This window comes from Xiphophorus couchianus, chromosome 20 (genome assembly GCF_001444195.1).
Source record: "Xiphophorus couchianus chromosome 20, X_couchianus-1.0, whole genome shotgun sequence".
NCBI lineage: Eukaryota > Metazoa > Chordata > Actinopteri > Cyprinodontiformes > Poeciliidae > Xiphophorus > Xiphophorus couchianus.
Window position 1 is genome coordinate 25004701 of NC_040247.1, and position 18148 is coordinate 25022848.

The following is an 18148-nucleotide window of genomic DNA, read 5'->3' on the forward strand; positions in this document are numbered from 1 at the left end:
GCAATGTTTCTTTTTTTATAAAAACTTTTTTCCTGCAAACACACACATAAACAAAACGCTCCTGGTCCTGATGTTGATATTGAAATACGCTGCAGCAGTGGTATCACACATCAGATGGAAAACATCTGACATCAAAGTTTAGACTTTCTTGTTTTAAGTCTTAGTTTGCCTCGTCGGTTTAGTTGAATGCTAAGTTAGGGATTTGATTATTTAGTTGTTAATTATTAAAACTCTGTTCCAGAGCTTTTTGTTTGTTGCCTTCTCTGGTTTTCGAGCCGATCCAATAAACCAACCCACTTTTAGTTTTGCTCCTAAGGTTTTTGAGTGACACATTTTCCTGAGGGGCAGTATAATGCGTTTTCTAGGCCCATTGTTTAATCAAGTAACTATGTTACCTTCAGTTGTAATAAAAATGCTCAATATATCAAATATGACTTAAAAGAAATTTTACTTCCTAGTTTAACACATTGAAATTAGGCCTCTCTCTCTTTAAGTAACTCCTCCTTCAGGAAGTCCCCTCAACATGGCTCCTCTATTAACCCTTTAACAACATTTTTACCAGCGTTGCACTGAAACGTAGCTCCTATAATGAGCTCTGCAGGCAGCACAGTTTCACCAGGTGTTTGCTAATTGCTGCTGGCTAGTGTGAAGGAGCCAAGAGGGGGAGTTGCAGAGGAAGAGTCCACTGTGAGGAGGAGCTACGCCTCGAAGGCGGGGCTAGGTCCACCAAGGCATTTCCCACATCTGGATGGTTGCCGTGGGAGATTAAAGGATTTCTCAAACGTGAATGAACGAATCAAAGCAACACTCCAGGTACGTTTTTGATGATGGAATAACATTATAACATGATTTAAAGCTATTTTAAACAATACCGCCTCTTTAAAAATCATGTAAATCTGTACATACACGCTGATGTATGGACATGCAGATACAACAGGTGGATGTAAACATGATTTAAAGCCGCTGAAATTTATAATCTGCATCTCACAGATTAAAATTAGAGTGTTAAAAGTTTGTCTGAGGAAGGTGAAGCTCATGTCATACTGCCTTAACACTCACACGATGATACATTTCACGCGCTTACTGCCTTTACTTTTGATGATGATGCCTTAGAACTCATGAAAACCTAAAACTCAATTTAGAAGAAATTGGTCACTAATTTGAAAAGCATTTCAAGTCAAATCTGTGTTCATGTACTGTCCAGCATATCTGATCCAGGCTCCTTTTGCATGAATTACTGCTTCTTAAGCCTTGTCTACAGTTTGTTGAGAACAGTCCACAGTTTGTCTGTTGGGTCTTGGTTTGTTGGCACAGTAGCACTAGAGCCATCAGCAGGTGTTGGTATCTTAGTGACTGTGGGCAGGTGTTAAGTCCAGGTGGAAAGCATCATCTCCATAAACCTGGTCAGCAGAGGGAAGCACGAAGTGCAGATGGTTTCTTGCTTTAGATTTGAGAAAACGCCGGGGAGCAGCAGCAGCAGACGGCACGGCTCCCTAAATCAACACTTAACGTGAAAAACTCACATTGAACCTCAAGCGGCCAGGACTCTGTGCATCTCCACTTTTCTTCGAAATTGATTTCTAAATGAAATGGAAATTTACTTTGATATGAGAAGAGAACTTTGGATGGCTGAGCAGCAGTGCAGTCCTTGTTTCTCCTTAATCCAGGTATGTTTTTGTTTTTTTTATTGTTGTTGCTGCTGGATACATCTGTTTGTGGGGACTGCAGCTGCTGTTTATGGTTTGTGAACCTCCTCCAAACACTTAGAAGGGATTTCACTAAAAATCCTTTCAAAATAATGGGTTTTCCTGTTGCTGTTAGCACTTTTGTCCTATCACACTTTTTCCTTCCACCTAACTTTCCACTGTGACAATTGGGTACAGCACTCTGAGCAGCTGCTTCGTCATCTTCTGCGGTTTATCTTCATTGTCAGGGATGTAATCTCTGTAAAGTCATCAATCTTTTCTATTAATGGCACAACACAACATTTGAATCTACAAAAGCCAAAATGTTTAAATTGGTCTTATGTTGTATGTTTGTATATTATTTTGTGTTTTCATCAGCTGTAAGCCATAAACAAAATGACAGAAATAAGCACTTGAAATATTTTACTGTGTGTAATGAATTAATAACATATGAGGATTTTTTTGTTTATTGAAAAACGGGAATGAAAGAACCATCCAATCACATTATTCACTGAGACGGACCTGCGCGTCGTTTTCAGTCATAATTTAACGCCACGGTTTTAACATGTGGCTGCTGACAATTCTCAATGAAAAACAACTGTTGATTCTCAATTTTATTGTTGAATGCAAACACAACCAGTAAACAATTGCCATGCCTTTCCTGACTCTACTGAGTCTGGATTGAAAGTAAACACACCAGACATGACTACCAAACCAAATCAGTTTTAAAGAATATATTATTTGAGGAATTAGAATACTTTGATAGGATTATCAGTCAATTCAAACTTTGTTCCACAGAAGTAGTTTGCTTCTTCCTTATTGCCTTTTACCAAAAACACCCCGCAGGAATATATGCAGCCAAAACGTCTACACACATTAAAGATCATAGCATTTATTTCCCCTCGGTTTTTCAGATGTTGTCGCGTTGCAAAAACAAACTTAAATGTTTGGAGGAGGTTCACAAACCATGCGCAATTTTAAAAATGCTTCACATTAAAAAGCGAAAGGTTTGCCAGGTGACAAAATTCAGATTCCTAAATGAGCCCAAATCAAATTCCCCTACAATTCATAAATTACAGTAAACCAAATCAACCTGCGTGCAATTTGAGCTCGGCGTAAACCCGGCTGCTCTGAGAAAGCCTCAGAGGTTTGCCGGGGAATATTAATGAACAAACGGCATCATGAAGACCAACAAGCGGAGCAGACAAGTCAGGGAAAACCTTAAAGAAGGTAAAACAATATCTCGAGATTTGAACATCTTAAAAGACTCTGTTCATTTCAGCATCCAAACAAATATGACAACAACTAAACTAGCGTATTTAAGCACAATTAGAGTCACTGAGATTGAGAATTTACAATTTAAAAAATGCCTGAAAATAGATTCTGTTGTCAAAATGCTTTGATAGATGGATAACATTTGGTACTTTTCTAGACATAAATCCAACCTAAAGCGCAGGTGTCAAACTCAAGCTTTTTATGTGGCCCTCTAGACTCCATATATTACATCAATAAGTCTTTCCAGGTTTTCACAAATCTGCAAAATTTACACAGAATTAACAAATTTACACATTTTTATTTCTGATTTTACTGCAAATTTTCCCCCCAAAATTGGTCAAAAACATTGAGCTTAAGTGACCGCTGCCTCAGCCTCACTTGATGTCAAGTTATCGTCTGCGATCTATACGGCGAGCAATAAAACGTCACGTTCAACATCATACATTAGCGCAAATATTGTAAAAAATAATTCCTTGGAAATATTTCCAAATCATCGCCACAAAATCTGTGATTTTTGATTGCAATTTTAAAAAACCAAACTAAAACAATTACAAGATCCTAGAGGAACTCTATTTGTTGACATTTTAGCACTTTATTTGGTTTTGTCAATATATTCTGGCACAACCGGTCCTTTAAGAACACTCAGATTTTTGATACGGCCCAAAATGAAAATGAGTTTGACACTCCTGGCCTACAGTATTGCACACAGAATCTTATAGTTCTTTTACCAAATTATAGTTTGATGTGTTCCAAGAAGGAAGTGGGAATGAAAATCTCAATCTCCTGATTATGTAGGACTGTTCTCCCTGCTGAGCCACAGCTGAAGCTGTTTCAGTTCGAGTCTTAGCCTCCCTCCATCTCAAGGACAAATCCCAGGTGTGAGGAGCCGGGACCATCCGAAGACCCCGCAATGATGAGCCTGAAGAAGCTTCAATTCAACAGGTAGAAAACAAATTCTGGACTGGAGTACGCATGGTCACGAGATGGAGCGCGTTGTTGAGCCTGTTTTCTCTCCCTCGTTCACAGAAAACGGTTTTCACAATATTTAGACGCCGTTTTAATGGGAGAAAAGGCCACAATGAAAGTGGTTTCTGCTTTCATACCACATCTGATAGCCACATCGGCAGAGAAGAAGAAAATGAGAGACAAAAAACCTCAACAGTGGGTGAGAAAAATAAAATACAATACAGTAAATTGCTAGTTGAAAAATGTATTTTTTTTACTGCTACAAAAAACAGAGTCCAGGAGGAACCAGGGGGCCTAACAGTCAGCAGAGCAGACGCTTAAGAAGCATAGAGTCGAGTATAGAGAAAACCAGGTCTACAATGATGCTGCAGTTATCAGTATGGTACATTCAAGTGTCTAAGAAAAAAACTGTAAAAGTTTAATACTTGTAAAACTATATTCCCTCCAGTAAAAACGGCTCAAATCTAGTCAAAACTCTGAACCCCCGGACCCCCGATAGATCCAGGAGAATTATCCTCATTCCAAGAATACAACAGCAAAACTCACCAATATGCTCAACAGTCATTATACAAAAACAACAAACAAGCAAACACATAAAGTATTGTTGAATCTGTACTGGCAGATATTTGATGGCGTGCAAAGAGAGCTCCAACAACTTAGCAATTCATGTTTGGCCTCTTGGCATAGCAAGTCGTAACATCGTGGACAGATTGCAAACAATTACGCTGGCGCTTAAAAGACGTTGCGTCTGAGAGCAATCCACAGAGAGTCGCTGAAGCAACTGCTCAGACCGGTGTGAATTTTGTGGGATGTCTTGTTCTGTTCGGAAAGCTCTCGAGAAACTCCTAAATCCATGTCAGGCACAATCCAGTTCAAAAAAATGGACTGTGGTAAGGCTGTTGAATTCACTGAAGCAACTTCCAGTTCAATATTGTTGTCTTGTTTCTTTGGAGAAAGTTCAGAATGAAATCTTGATTTGTGCAGTACAAGGAAATTGGAGGCAGTTCTGCAAAACCCATAGAGGTCAGGAAAGAAAGCAAGGAGACCTGAAGATAGTGTCATCCATTTCACCTCAGCGTAGCGTCGTGTTTCACACCGTCTGTGTCAAATGGGTGCTATCCACTCACTGCTAACGTCACTGCATCATGGGTCAATCATTTTCTAATAAAATACATACAAGGTGTTACAAAGGCTCGGGTGATGATTACTTTGGACTGGGAGAGGGAGGTGCGCCACCCGGTGGCGAGTTCGTTATCGCACATTCAGCAGCTGCAGAGGCATTATAGCTCTGGAGACACGCAGCTGCTGCTTCCGGTTTCGGTTGAGGTGCGTTCGTGACTTACTGTGAGTAATTGCTGTTAAATGTACCAAGGCAGTTCATTTAGTACTTCCGTCTGTATTACATGTTGATGTTGTATTCGTAAGAGTCGCCGGTTTAATGCGACCTTTTACTAACTCCACGTGGGTTAGCCTGTTAGCTATAGGTTGTAGCATTCGATATACGTGTAGTCAGTTTGTGGCCAGCAAATGTCACTGCGGCAACTTGTGCGTGATAATGTGTAAGGTGAATTAACGTGGGCTTTATTTCTGTTATGATTTAGACCACATCATCTCCACATCCACACATCTCCAACTCCAAGCCTACCTTCTGCTGCACACCTGTACTACTGCTGGAACAACAAATAAAGAGATTCTCAAACAGGAAATCCCTTCCTCAGTTTGACGCACAGTGGCGAGTGTAAACATCCCACCAGCCTCAAGTTTAAAAAAAGTTTAAAAAAAACCTTTGCTACACAAGGTGTCTTAAGTTTTAAACCTCAAATAATGTCCTGTTATCAACCAAATATGGCCAAACTGTGAAAAAAACCATAACTAGCTAAGCGCTAGCCGCTAACTTTAGCTCTTTTAGCGCCTGGTGGTTAGCCACCTGTAGTCTTTTCACAGTTTACAAATCATTGTCTCTTTGTCACTGTTTCTTGTTTCCACAGTATACCACAATTGCTGCCAAATGGATAATTTTAAAGAAAAGCAAACACATAAGTTTGCACCCCCCACCTTTAAACGTCAGTCTCGTTGCTCCACTTGCTTCAGTGTTTACATACAGAGCATCCAGCTCAACGCACACACCTGTGGGCCATAATTACAGGTTGAACTCACAGTCGCATGCAGACAGTGTTTCACGAGGCAGACCGCACTTTAAATGAGAGAAATGTCAAGGAAATCTAATTATAAACGATTTAATGCAATGCAAACTATTTGTAGATCTAGATTGTAAGTTGGAAATCCTGGAGTGACACACCTGTGTTGAACCAGAGTGACGCGGTGATGCCCCTCCCAAACTTGTTGCTGCACACAATTAGTCAGCTAGCCGAAAGGCGAATGACAGATTTGAGCAGAACAGACTGCCGTACCTTGCCTCTAGCTGTTGATGCTCCCAGTGTCACTCTATAAACAGCCAATAAACAATGCACTAGTATATACAATCACAATAGTAGTGAAAAATAATACTCTGCTCAGTACCTGCTCAAGTAAATAAATACAGCAGCTTTGTATTCAATATTTTTACCAAAATCACTATTTTAAAGTTGAAGTAAAGGTCACATATAAAATTATAAATCTAATCTTTAGCGTGCTTTTTGCGTTTCAGATTTGATAAAAGTAAATCAAAATCAGATCGTTGTGTTTTATTTAATTTTTTTTTCCGTACCTTGATATCATGGTGTTTTTCATTCAAGGTTATTGTTTATGGTGAGAATCACATCTCCAAACAGATTTGAAAATCAGTATGCTAGCATCACATTACATTTGTTGCACTTTAGCACACAGTAAATGTCATGTAATAGCTAGGGGGTTCTTTATTTTCTCTCTCTTTTTTTCATCATTAAATAGCTATTAGACGCTAAGCTTAACCAAACTATCCATTACAGCGAATGCAAATAAACGAGACATGTTAAAAAAAATAAAATAAAGAGAGAGAAGGAAAGAATTTCAGTCTGAAAGTTTGCTCTCCCAACTTGCGAGTGCCTCGGGCTGCTTTGACAAACCTCAGACACAAGGACTGCTGCAGTAAGCTCGGAGGGATCCGCGCTCTTATCTCTGCTTAGACGAAATAATGCAGGCTGGCTGATGCCTTTTGGCTCCCTTCAGACTGTCATGGTGAGAGGTTTCCCAGAATCATATACACCATCCTCCAGCTCACCTGTGAGAAGGCGATTTGCATACGCGTAACTTGAAACCGTGACGTTTAAAATTCACGTTATGTTCGTGTTCTCTCTGCATTTTCCAGATTTTAATAAGTTGATGTAATGCTTGGAAAGGAGGAGAAAAAGAAAAAGACAAAAAAAACACACACACATTCCCGAAGATGGAAAGCTTCACGCAAGTAAATGTTTTATACTAAAGCGGCGAACACGATCTCGAAACCTGAAGCCGCGGTCTGAGAAAGCCTTCTCTCCCCAGCCGACTCCGGAACCGGCCTGCAGGGACGTCGCGTCGGGATTTGCGAGGCGGAGAGCTCATTGTGTGCCAAAAACCGGGGAGGGTTTACGATGAAAGATCAGCAGATTGCAGAAAGTTGCAGCATGAAGAGGAGAAGCTCAGGATAATTCGGGCCCTTTCAAGCAAAGAAATTTCCACTAGGTCCTGCTGAGCCATACACCGGGACAGATGATCTGGATAAGTTCATGTGATGGGGGGGGGTGACAGAGGGCACGGAAAACACTTTGTGTCTGTTCTGAGAGGCGTGGTGTCCAGAATCACTGAAAGGAGAGGAGGAAGGATCGGAGATGGGGAGTGAAAAAGCAGCATAAACAGAGGGGAGCACAGCAGATGATAGCAACCGAATTCAAGGAGCGTCAGCAGAAAATATGACCCTTATTTTCTTAAAGTATGTTTTATTCAAAGTCCTGACTGGGATCGATATATTAGCATTCAATACACTGCTCAACAGCACTAATTAAATCAATTACATGTTTTTAATAGAAATTTTGTTTTCGGTGTGGTGAAAAGCTTACTATTATGTATAGGCTTGTAACAATACAAAAATGTCAAACAGTAAAAAAATATTAAAGGGGGTAGTATTATGTAAAATCAAACTTTTTCAGCTTAATATCATGTTGTCATCAAAACATATCTAGAGTGTTGCTTTGATTATTTCATGCATGTTTGAGAAATCCTTTAATCTCCCATGGCAACCATTCAAGACCTGCTTCTCTTCAGAGCTGCAGCTTCCGAGTTTCTGAGTTTTCTCCTCACAGAGCAGCCCTCCACCCCGCGACTCCACCACTCGGCTCCTTCAGACTAGCCAGCAGCAGTTAGCAAACACCTGGTGGAACCGCGCATCACGCTGAGCTCATATTACGAGTTACTTCTCAGTGACACGCCTGTAACAAGGGCTTTGCTAAGGGCTTTATAGAGGAGCCATGTTGTGATGACTTCCTGAAGGCGGAGTTTCAGAAAGAGCAGGAGTTTTTAAAGAGACATAAGCCCAGTTTCAAGGTGTTCGATTACTAAATCATATTTGATATATACAGCATTTTTTCAACAATTGAAAGTAACATAGTTACTTGATTGCGCTATTAAATGGCGCTATATAACTGGAAAATACATAGTACCACCCCTTTAAGAAAAAAACTCAAATCTCTTTTCAGTATCGTAGTAAACACTTATGAAGATTTAATGTTCTTTATGGTAAAGATAACAAAAAAGCATGACTGCCTACATTGTGACAAAAGGACAAAAGCGTTTAGTAGTAGCAATCCACCATTTAGAAAAGATCATTAAAATGTTGCATCCCTGAATAGCAAAACAGTACACAAGACAGCATTTAGTGGGAGGACTCAGTCCGTTCTGAAATATGCACATTAGATTCAACTGTGCAATTAATTAGAAAACGCAATTCCTCACACTGTAAGCGTGGATTTTCAGTGTAAACAAGGATCTAATACAGGCAAATATGTCCTGCAGTAGCTTTTTGTTTCTTTCCTGTGTTTTGCATCATACTGACTCCATGCAGCTGTCTGCTAGCTGGTCGTTTCCCCAACATGTGCTGTGGTAGGACTGGTGCAGATTCGGTAGGGAAACACCGTAATGGATCCATCACTGGGTTATTAATATTTAAACTTTTATATAATTGATTGTATACTTAAGTTATTGTATTCAAACCTCCAGCAAATGTAAAGTTTTCCTCCTAATCCTCCCTCCAGATTTGACTGTGGCAACTGTGCAACTTCTGGTCTGTTCCAGGCAACAGATTTTAATCGCTATCCGTCTGTTCAGACAAATTGTAACTGAGCCAGGGCGATTACCTTAGCAATGGGTGACGAGATCTGCGTTGAGACAGCAGAAAGCTTCTTACAAACTTTTATTCCTCCTGCCTCAAGTACACATTGAGCAAATTTGGATTTGGTCGATCAAAACCTCTGCTAGAATTTCGATCTGATGCAAAAGCTGTAAACCGCTAAGATTGTGTTGAAATGGCCAATTCTATCCAAGATGTCTGACTTCTTGTTTGTTGAAGAGCATGGAGACGTCTGAGCAGGTCTTGGGAAGTTGTGAAATTCACTACCTCTATGATGAAGTCAGGTAAATACGGAGCATGTTTTGAAAGTGGCTAGGGGTTACTTTTGAGTTATTTCTATTGTGACTTTTGTTTAAAATACGCAAATTTCACGCACAACTGTTGCGTGTGAAAAGTTTAGCCACTTTTTGTATACGTTTAGGCCTCAAAAGAGGCCAATTTACTTTGGATAGAAATAAACATTCGCCTTACAAAAGTAGTAAGATTGCAAGACAGGACTGTGGTATGTTTTGTTGTTTTAATTATCCCTGTTTGAAGTGTTTTCCATATATAATGTAGCAAAAGTATCCTAACTTTACTTTTAATACTTCTATCGCACACCCACACACACAGAGAGACATCCTCACTTTGCCTTATTAGCCTTCTTCTCATACCTGGGTGAGTGTTACAGAGTGTGCTGAGAGGGTCTTTTTCACAAAAGTCATCTTGACATGTCAAAAAGTACGACAGGAGGCAGAGTCATCGCCTCATCTCCAGTGGAATCGGCTCTCAGCTTTAGTGTTCAGGGGACAGACATCATCTCCACTTTCGACTCCCACTTTCAAAGGCATGCTATGCTGAATCCTAATTAAGAGCAGCTTATATACCGATGGTCGCTGGAGGTTGGCGCCTGACCCCTCGCGACTTTTCTCACAGCAGAGAATGGATGGACGTGTTTCGCTTATGTCCTAAGACTCATTTTAAAGTGTTTTTGTTTCCTGGTCGCCTGCAGAGTGGGCTGTCTCTCAGCTGGGGCCTTTTGGCGCAGAGTTTTTATAAACTCTTCACCAAATTTACCGTTAGTTGGACGTGCCAGTGGATGGTTCTCTGTATTGGCCCGGTTACGGTCTAATGACTCGTCCAGGATGTACACCAATACCTCAATGCGTATATGACGGCAATAAAAATGCTTCCTGGATTTTGAAATTCAGGAAATCTTAACTAGTTGCATCATTCAAGGGCTATCACTTACCTTAGCATTCAGCTGATGTGTAAAGAGTTGGGTCATATTCACAACATAAGATGCTGGCAATGGTCCGATCCAAAGTTCCTACCAGCCATGTTAGAAAATAAATTACTTCAATTGTTGCAATGGAGAAAGACGCACAATGGTTTTTTTTATTATTGTAATGTAAATGTAACCCATGGATTAGACCCATATCAGAAGACCACAAGTAAATATGGTCTCAATTAGAGTCCTTAAGCAAATATCAAGTTGGTTAAGAAATGTCAGTGTCCTGGACAAAAGCAAACACGTCAGCTTTACTATTGGGGAGGTACCAAAGTTTAATTTTGGTATTTCTCTCTTGCCTCAAAATCTTTCAATAAGAAAATCCACAACTCGTCTCCAAGCCGATGAAGACCTTTATCATCAAACCAGGATATTGTTGCTGTATGGAAAATTCTTATTGAATTAATGTGATAATCATTAACATGATCCGTTCTAATGCTCCTTTGCACAGAGACTGAAGGTCTCTCTGGTACCGAACGTTGCGTCGTCATTAGTTTTGTTTCCATCTCAGGAATATAGAGCAAACTTTTAAAGTTTAAAGTCTAGTTTTGCCTAGATTGGTCAAACTGACGTGATGTGATGCCCCCCTCACATCTTTAAAAATGTTATCCGTCTAGGCATCAATCTAACCTTAGTATCAGTGTTAGGATGTAAACCACTCTTCCATCAGGAATATGAGGATAAGTTCAACGGAGACTTCCCTGCTTTGGTAAAGAGTTGAATCGCATTAATCACTCTGGTATTTTATTACGACATCCTTTTCGTCTCGGTAATTCCTCTGTTCGCTGAATGCTATGAACTTTCCTCCTATTTACTTGTCTCTGTTTACATTAGTTAGCAACAGCTCCTAAACTTGATTTTGCTTCACAAACACGCTTTGTGGCTTTGCCTTGTTAGAATTAGTTATGTACTGACATGAAAGCACCAAGAAACATGCTAACGTTAGCTTAGCTCTTCAGCATGGCGCCTCAGATTTAAACACTGTCAGTTCAGGTAAAACCTAAAACCTAGCTAGCTGTATGTTTGAATTAGCAACAAAGGATGAAGCTTAGTGCATTTTCAGTGAGATGTTGTCAGATCATTATTGTGGCTTTCTTAGAGCTAAATTGTGCAGCTAAGTGTTTCGATACATCTATGGTTGCTAGCAGTATACATAATACCGTCAATATACATATTTCTCTTTAAAAGCTACTTTTTATTTTCCACCAAATGTTTGTGTCCACAAATTTGGCTAATTAAGTTTATTCAGATCCCCCCCTCCCCCCAGATTTTTCTAACACTCCCTAAAATCCATGGGGGAAAATTACCTTTTCAGCTCAGACAATTTTAAAAATAAATAAATAAAAGAAGAATACATTGTTTTTATAGTCTGAATTGTCACTGATGTGTGTGTGTTGTAATAGCCTACTGGTGTAATGAGGTTTGTAATCTGATCCCTGACATGTAGTCTTAGCTTATATTGTGTATAGCATGCTTCTAATGCAGACCTTTGAGCTCTCATTTTAACAAAGTGCTAAAGTTTGGACTGATTCCTGGGTGAACAATGGACTCTTTAGTTATGCTGCTAGAAAGACCAAGGTGTCAGGCCTTTAGTCCAGTGAACTATGCTTTACTTCCATTCTTCTCGTTTTCCTCCCTTTTTATCTCCTGTGCTTGTATTTCTCCTTAGCATGTCATTAAATTTGCATCCTTTCTGCTCTTTATCTCTAACCTCGCCGTGGCTCAAGCAGCCTAACTAATCAAGGCAACGCTCTGAGGAATCCGACTCTCCTGGAGGTTTACTTTGTTTAAAAAGGAGTTGTTGTTTTTTTCACTTGTGGGGTAAAACAAAAAAGATCATGGTTTGTGTCCTCTTCTCTTAACCAAACAATAGAATTAGGTGGTTGTTTCGTTTTTGTTATTCTGCGAATGCCACTGATGGAAAACATTTGACTTGCTCATGATTCGTAGATGTGTGTTTTGGTTTTCTTTTGTGTTTATTTTCAAATAATTTCTGGGGGTTTTGGACAATCCTGTTTCATTTTCAGGCCATGCTCACCAAATTTAGACATGTTGAATTTACTTATTACTTCTTATGTTCTGTAGCGTTTTTGTTTGTAGGCTTATGTTTGGTGTTAGGCTTTTTGTTTCCGGTTTGTAAATCCCTCGTGTTTAATGTATCTCTGTCTGTGCTCTCTTTGTTAATTAGCCTCATTTCCTCCACTTCCCTGCCCGGTTCTCTCCATCCAGTGTCCAGACCTGCAGAGATGACGTCTCATTTCGTTCCTAAGGTCCAGAAAGAGAGACTCCTGGTCGGATCCTGACTCGGCCATCCTGGCCTCCTTACACACTTTGAGAGTTTCTTTTGGAGTCAAAGCAGGAGACAACAGCGAACTCAAAACGATGAGTTGTGGACAGGCCAGTAAAGAATCCGCTCCCTTGTTTATTCACTCCCATTATTTCCTGTTTAATTGCAAGTCAACATGAACAATGAGCTGAGATGCTTGGCACTAATTATTATCTGACACTAATGATTATTATCTAGCCTGAAACTGTTAGGAGCTACAGACAAATGACACTTTTTTTTCTCCTGGATGAATTAAATGCAAGCACTGTTTTACGCCCAACATTTGAAGCTGTCGGTGAATAATAATCGGCGACAGATGGATGTTGAGAAATGCTTTGACAAATCATTTGTCTTTCTTTAACTCTTAGTCTTCACACGTGCTTCTATGAAAATTCTCCATCAGCTGTGAGAAGCTGTGCATTATGTTAGCTTCTTTTTTTATTATTCTGTCTTGTTGGCTCAGATAAATAGTACTGTGTAGGAGGTTAAGAAAAGCAATAAAAGCAGTTATGTGTAACTTTAATGTGCAAAGTATTTACTTTGCACACTTAAATGTTTCAGGTTGTAGAAGGGAAAAAAAGGACAAATACCATTCAGGATCCTGCGTGCGTTATTCTGCCAAACCAAACGTTTCATTTAAACGGAGAAAGCTATATTTAATAACTGCAGGGTATTATTACTCAAGATGCACCGATTTGAAAATTTGTGCCAATATATAATACCAGTATTGCTGTTATAGTCGATATTTAGCAATATTATATAGTTCTCATATATTTCACTGACTTTTCAACACCTTTAAAAATACTTAAACTCCACTGTGACTGTCATTGTCACATGGTGAAACAAATACCACATGACTCTTTCAACCTCCAGAAACTAATGGCAACAAGAGAAAAATAAATATTAATTGTTAATATCAGCCCGGTTTTATTGTTGGACCGATACGGATATGTAAAAAAATGACTAATATTGGTCAATAGTGATAATAGTGCCAATATATTGTGTATCCTTAATTAGTTCAATGTTGTAGATTTGTCCTTACTTTACAACCTTCTATTCTGATTTTGCTTTTTCTTAACTTTCTGTAAATATGCTATCTCACACCTAGCTTAGCTTGCTACTTACACCTGAATTTCCCCTCTGTGGGGTGGTTAGGAATAGTTTTTTTCTATTCTTAGGTAAAAAATAAATAAATAAATAAATAAATATAACATTGAGAGAAAAGAACAACTGCACTGCTGCAGGCTGCCTCTCTTCCCTCAGTCACGGTTAGCGCTCATGGCTACCGCTATGAACGCTAACATGGGAGCGTTCATGAGAGCTCCAAGGCCAAATCCAGTACTGATGGGATGAAAATCACACAACAGCCAATCTGAAACTAACCAAATGTTCCAATAGATGGCACTGAGGAGTTTTGGTAAGTGATTTTGTGGATTGACCAGGGGAGCCGCCAGGAAACTTGGGCCCCATGAAAAAAATTGAATTGGGCCCCCTCTGCTGTTGCAATTTCTTGAGTCTATTTGACCCAAAAAAAGCAACACAATTTTAAAGGCATGTAACTGCTTTGCTTTCTTGTCATGACAGTTTGTTATGAACCAGATAATCTGTGAAAAGGGAGGAGGTGGAGGTGAATCAAGATTATGATTGACAGCGCTAAAACCCACCTCCTGCCTCTGATTGGTTGTTTCTAGAGAACACTGGGAGGAGGCAGAGGAATTAAATTATTCTCAGATATTCTCTCAACATATTGACAGTCTTAACAAATGTGTTCTTCTTGTTAATAAAAGTTACATGCTGCAGCTTTAATTTCACTGAGGAGAGGACGGGTCAGGAGGGACGTGGCAGCAGATACCTGTGATCTGATTGCAAGCTAAGCCAGGACTATCTGGACTGACAAGAGGCTGTTTTTAAGTATAATTTTATAAAGATTGTTTGAATTTCTGTCACTAATAAATATATTGTTTTATTGTGTAATTGTAAAAAGAGCAGTGGGACAGGAAAAATCTACATAGACTCCCTAGAATGATGCTAACTAGCTTGTCACTGAACACAGTGTTGCTCACCGTTTTCACTGGGACAGGAAGGAGGGATTATTCTGATTTGGTGGTTATTCTGATTATGTTGTGAATTGTGGTAAAACGTATAGGGACATTTAAATATATGAATATGTTGGTAGAATTATTTTCCCCTTCGTTCTTTAAATGCTAGTGAAATGGAGGCAAACAGTAGTCTCTAGCTAAGCTAAGTATGCTAAACGGTTGATAATCTCCCACCTCTCTTGGAGAAGAACTGGGTTATAAATTGACACCGTTGTCTTTTTCTCTCCCTCTCCTTTTGAAAACCTAACTTTATTATTTTTCTTAGCAGTATAGTAACAGCCACAGTCGTTCTCGTCTTGTACTTCCTGCTGCTGAACATCGTCACCGTCAAACGCTCCAAGCAGGAACGAACCATTTCCTGCAGATCCAGGCGGGTTCAGGGCAAATATAGATGTGTGCGTTTTGGTCTGGGAGGGGTAACATTTATTTTTTACTGATAAAAACAATTTAAAAAACACGATATAATTAATTTTGTAATTGACAGGGCCCCAAACCTATTGTGTGGGGGGCCCTGTTTGTCAATGGCCCTTGGAATTGTCCTAACTTCCCCCCTTTATGGCACCCCTGGGATTGACAATTTAAAAGAGGAACTTTTTAAAAGGTACGTGTCTCATTACATGTAGCATAAAGCTAGCAGTCTTACAGAAAAGGAGCGTCATGCCAACCGCCAGCGGCCTAGTGATTTTGGGACAGCTTCAGGACCAGCTCCACTTACCGTAACTGATGGAACTACGAGTTTTGCTCTCTACCAGAAAATCCTGTAGGAATTTATCTAGCCATCAGTTTGTGACCTGAAGCTAAATCACACATGGGTTGTGCATCACACCAACAAGTGCAGTTCAAGTGAGGAAAAAAAAAAAAATTCTCCACTGTGATGTAAAAGACTAATTTCTAGTGATCACAAATGTTTGGTAATAGTTGTTGTTGCTCAGGATAGCACATCACGTTATTAGGTTTACACAGGATCAGGTTCCTTTAAACAGGTTTCTTCAATTAACAATTGAAATAAGTTGAAACTGCTCTTAGCATTTACTCCAGTTAGAGTATCTTCATCTAATACTGAAGTCAATCCAACATGAAATATATAAGTGTGACAAAAAACCCCACCAAAACAAAAGAAAACCGGAAGGACACACATACTTTTTCGAGTACAATAGTTTTGATGATCCAGATGAAATCTTGAAGGAAGAGACAGATGAACCAGTCAGTCTCCGACATACAAAGAAACAAAAATGTACTGGTATGTTTAATATTCAGAATTCAGCTAATTGTTCATGTTCCTTTTTTACCCTTGAAATAAATAATATTCTTGAAGATAAAACTGTCTGGTTCAGAGCTTCAAGGGAAAACGAGTGTTTTTCTTTCTGCCTTTTTCTTATGCGAATTGAAATCTCAATTTACAAAAAAAAAAAGCAAAACAAAAAAACACTTCAAATATAAACTGAGTTGTACTTCACTTTCTGTATAAATGCAAACCGAATGAAGCAAGAGAAAGAATCTGACTAGTACAAGTGGCGGTGAATTCACTGCAGAGTTCCAGCCTCTGGTTTGTTGTCTCTAAGGCGAACCACCAGGCCCTCAAAGCGCTCAACTGCTTTCCGTTCCTACAAAGCCTCCAGACAGCCTTCGCTTTCCACTTTCCGTCAGTTCTCCTCTGTGCTCTTGCTGGCTCCCCGTCTCTGTGCGAGTAAATGAATTCCCCCCCTGATGGTTGGGGATGTGATGTGAGAGCAGTAATCAGATGGGGGGGGGGGGAATTTAATCTTCACAATCCATCCTGGAGGTGTCGCGCCCTTCCCCGTCACTCACTGTTCAAACAGAACTTTCCTACCAAGACGACAAGGATTACAGTACGTGCAACCCACGCTCCCTCCCCGCTTATTTCACTTTTCTACAGTGTTCGATGCTCCGTCTGTAACCCCTCGTCACGTCGTGCCGCTGCTGCGCTTTTAGGACCCGGCTGCAAAAGGGCGCTTGTTTTGAAGCAGCTAAAAACAAGCTCACCAGAACCTGGAAGTTTCGGTGCTAAAACCCGGAAGTACGAGAGCATCGCAGAGAATTCAAGCTTTGCCAGTCTTACAAAACTGGTCAAAGAGCAGTTTGATCAACAAGAATCGATTACTAGAAGGTCTTCTAAGGAAAATACAGAGAGCTAACTGCTCTCTGGCAAACACCCAGGCGACAAGGTGCTGGCTGTCTGCTCCTCTTAAGCTCCAGGATGATTGGGTGATGAGTCACAGGTGTGCTGACAGAGTCAGCGGGCACGCCCCTCCAGGTGTGCAGCCTGTGGTGGATAAAGTACGAAGCAGCAGGCAAACAGAGAAAAACCCCACAAAGAAAACCAAAAACTCCGGTTCCCAACAAAGATGACTTAAAAGAAATTTTACTTCCAGATTTGACGCCTTGAAATTGGGCCTCTGTCTCTTTAAAAACTCCTGCTCTGTCTGGAACTCCGCCTTCTGGAAATCGTCACAACACTCGTCCTCTGATAACCCTTTTACAACGTCTTACCAGCGTTTGACTGAGAAGTAGCTCGTATAACGAGCTCAGCAGTTCCACCAGGTGTTTGCTAATTGCTGTTGGCTAGTCTGAAGGAGCCGAGTGGGGGAGGGATGCTCTGTGAGGCCGGAGCTCGGAAACACCGCCTTTAAGGAGTTTTTCACAGCTGAATGGTTGCCATGGGAGATGTAAGGAATTCTCAAACTTGCATAAACAAATCAAGGCAACACTCCAGGTATGTTTTTCATGAGGGAATAATATAATAACATGATGTAAAGCTCACAAAGGTCGATTTTACAAAATGCTGCCCCATTGAAGTAAAGCAAGCAGACTAATTTGATCGTTTTTCAAATTAGTCTGGAAAAGAACTGAGAGCAGGCATCAATCTGATCAGTCCTAATGTGTCATATAGAGAAAACCGTCCATGAATGGGTGAAAAATATTAGTGTAAAACTTGCTACTAATGTGTTGGATTTGTGCTTTGGCAGCTTCTGACATTCACAGTAAAAGTAATTTCCTTTGCAGAAGACGTTCAGAGTCACAGAAAGTCTGACACACAGTTATTAGCCGTCTTAACTCCAACCATCACTTCTCAAATTACTCATCGTTTCCTTTTAAATTGTGAACGGAATATATACTGTATATATATATAATATATATACAGATAAACCGTGAAAACCCCCCCAATATACATATATATATATATATATATATATATATATAGGGGGG

General features: G+C 39.9%; 1 long non-coding RNA gene across 1 annotated transcript; it reads left to right on the top strand.

Annotated features, from left to right (window-relative positions):
• The first annotated feature begins 402 nt into the window (after window positions 1–402).
• Window positions 403–17418, top strand: LOC114135772 (uncharacterized). The gene is made up of 2 exons (XR_003593650.1): window positions 403–457; window positions 17314–17418. It is a non-coding gene; the product is annotated as an uncharacterized LOC114135772 (long non-coding RNA).
• The last annotated feature ends 730 nt before the right edge of the window (window positions 17419–18148 follow it).